Consider the following 3,076-nt stretch of genomic DNA (forward strand, 5'->3'; position numbering starts at 1 on the left):
CGCTACCGGCCAAAAACCGCGCGATTTTCGCAGCTGGCGGTGCAAAAATCGCGATTTTTGCCGCTACCGGCCAAAAATCGCGCGATTTTCGCCGTTTGCGGCCAAAAATTGGGCTATTTTTGCCGCTTACGGCCGAAAACCGCGCTATTTTGCGCAAAAACCATGCGATTTTCGCAGCTGGCGGGCAAAAATCGCGATTTTCGCCGCTACCGGCCAAAAATAGCGCGATTTTCACCGCTACAGGGCAAAAACCATGCGATTTTCGCCGCTGGCGGTGCAAAAATCGCGATTTTCGCCGCTACCGGCCAAAAATAGCGCGATTTTCGCCGCTAGAGGCCAAAAACCGTGCGATTTTTGCCGCTAGCGGCCAAAAATCGGGCTATTTTTGCCGCTAACGGCCGAAAACCGCGCTATTTTGCGCAAAAACCATGCGATTTTTTCAGCTGGCGGGCAAAAATCGCAATTTTCGCCGCTACCGGCCAAAAATAGCGCGATTTTCGCCGCTACTGGCCAAAAACCGCTCTATTTTCGCCGCTACCGGCCAAAAACCATGCGATTTTCGCAGCTGGCGGGAAAAAATCGCGATTTTCGCCGCTACCAGCCAAAAATAGCGCGATTTTCGCTGCTACCGGCCAAAAACCGCGCGATTTTCGCCGCTACCAGCTAAAAACCATGCGATTTTCGTTACTGGCGGGCAAAAATTGCGATTTTCCCCGCTACCGGCCAAAAATAGCGCGATTTTCGCCGCTACCGGCCAAAAACCGCGCGATTTTCGCCGCTAGCGGCCAAAAATAGCGCGATTTTTGCCGCTAACGGCCGAAAACCGCGCTATTTTGCGCAAAAACCATGCGATTTTCGCAGCTGGCGGGCAAAAATCGCAATTTTCGCTGCTAGCGGCCAAAAATAGCGCGATTTTCGCCGCTACCGGCCAAAAACCGCGCGATTTTCGCCGCTAACGGCCAAAAACCATGCGATTTTCGCCGCTACCGGCCAGAAACCATGCGATTTTCGCAGCTGGCGGGCAAAAATCGCGATTTTCGCCGCTACTGGCCAAAAATAGCGCGATTTTCGCCGCTACCGGCCAAAAACCGCGCGATTTTCGCCGCTAGCGGCCAAAAATAGCGCGATTTTTGCCGCTAACGGCCGAAAACCGCGCTATTTTGCGCAAAAACCATGCGATTTTCGCAGCTGGCGGGCAAAAATCGCGATTTTCGCCGCTACCGGCCAAAAACCGCTCGATTTTCGCCGCTTCCGGCCAAAAACCATGCGATTTTCGCAGCTGGCGGTCAAAAGTCGCGATTTTCGCTGCTACCGGCCAAAAATAGCGCGATTTTCGCCGCTACCAGCTAAAAAACATTCGATTTTCGCAGCTTGGGGGCAAAAATTGCGATTTTCCCCGCTACCGGCCAAAAATAGTACGATTTTCGCCGCTACCGGCCAAAAACCGCGCGATTTTCGCCGCTAGCGGCCAAAAATAGCGCGATTTTTGGCGCTAACGGCCGAAAACCGCGCTATTTTGCGCAGAAACCATGCGATTTTCGCAGCTGGCGGGCAAAAATCGCGATTTTCGCTACTATCGGCCAAAAATAGCGCGATTTTCGCCGCTACCGGCCAAAAACCGCGCGATTTTCGTCGCTAACTGCCAAAAACCGTGCGATTTTCGCAGCTGGCGGGCAAAAATCGCGATTTTCGCCGCTACCGGCCAAAAATAGCGCGATTTTCGCCGCTAGCGGTAAAAAAACGTGCGATTTTTGCCGCTAGCGGCCAAAAATCGGGCGATTTTCGCCGCTACCGGCCAAAAATAGAGCGATTTTTGCCGCTAGCGACCACAAACTATGCGATTTTTGCAGCTGGTGGGCAAAAATCGCGATTTTCGCTGCTACCGGCCAAAAATAGCGCGATTTTTGCCGCTAGCGGCCAAAAACAGTGCGATTTTCGCCGCTGGCGGGCAAAAATCGCGATTTTTGCCATTACCGGCCAAAAATAGCGCGATTTTCGCGTCTAGCGACCAGAAACTATGCGATTTTTGCAGCTGGCGGCCAAAAACCGCGCGATTTTCGCCGCTACAGGCCAAAAACCATGCGATTTTTGCAGCTGGCGGGCAAAAATCGCGACTTTCGCCGCTACCGGCCAAAAATAGCGCAATCTTCGCCGCTACCGGCCAAAAACCGCGCGATTTTCGCCGCTACCGGTCAAAAACTATGCGATTTTCGCAGCTGGCGGGCCAAAATCGCGATTTTCGCCGCTACTGGCCAAAAATAGCGCGATTTTCGCAGCTAGCGGCCAAAAACTGTGCGATTTTTGCCGCTAGCGGCCAAAAATCGGGCTATTTTTGCCGCTTACGGCCGAAAACCGCGCTATTTTGCGCATAAACCATGCGATTTTCGCAGCTGGCGGGCAAAAATCGCGATTTTCGCCGCTACCGGCCAAAAATAGCGCGATTTTCGCCGATACCGGCCAAAAACCGCTCGATTTTCGCCGCTACCGGCCAAAAACCATGCGATTCTCGCAGCTGGCGGGCAAAAATCGCGATTTTCCGCGCTACCGGCCAAAAATAGCGCGATTTTCGCCGCTACCGGCCAAAAACCGCGCGATTTTCGCAGCTGGCGGTGCAAAAATCGCGATTTTTGCCGCTACCGGCCAAAAATCGCGCGATTTTCGCCGCTAGCGGCCAAAAATCGGGCTATTTTTGCCGCTTACGGCCGAAAACCGCGCTATTTTGCGCAAAAACCAAGCGATTTTCGCAGCTGGCGGGTAAAAATCGCGATTTTCGCCGCTACCGGCCAAAAATAGCGCGATTTTCGCCGCTACCGGCTAAAAACCGCGCGATTTTCGCCGCTACAGGGCAAAAACCATGCGATTTTCGCCGCTGGCGGTGCAAAAATCGCGATTTTCGCCGCTACCGGCCAAAAATAGCGCGATTTTCGCCGCTAGAGGCCAAAAACCGTGCGATTTTTGCCACTAGCGGCCAAAAATCGGGCTATTTTTGCCGCTAACGGCCGAAAACCGCGCTATTTTGCGCAAAAACCATGCGATTTTTTCAGCTGGCGGGCAAAAATCGCAATTTTCGCCGCTA

Source organism: Procambarus clarkii, chromosome 89 (assembly GCF_040958095.1).
Source record: "Procambarus clarkii isolate CNS0578487 chromosome 89, FALCON_Pclarkii_2.0, whole genome shotgun sequence".
Lineage (NCBI taxonomy): Eukaryota > Metazoa > Arthropoda > Malacostraca > Decapoda > Cambaridae > Procambarus > Procambarus clarkii.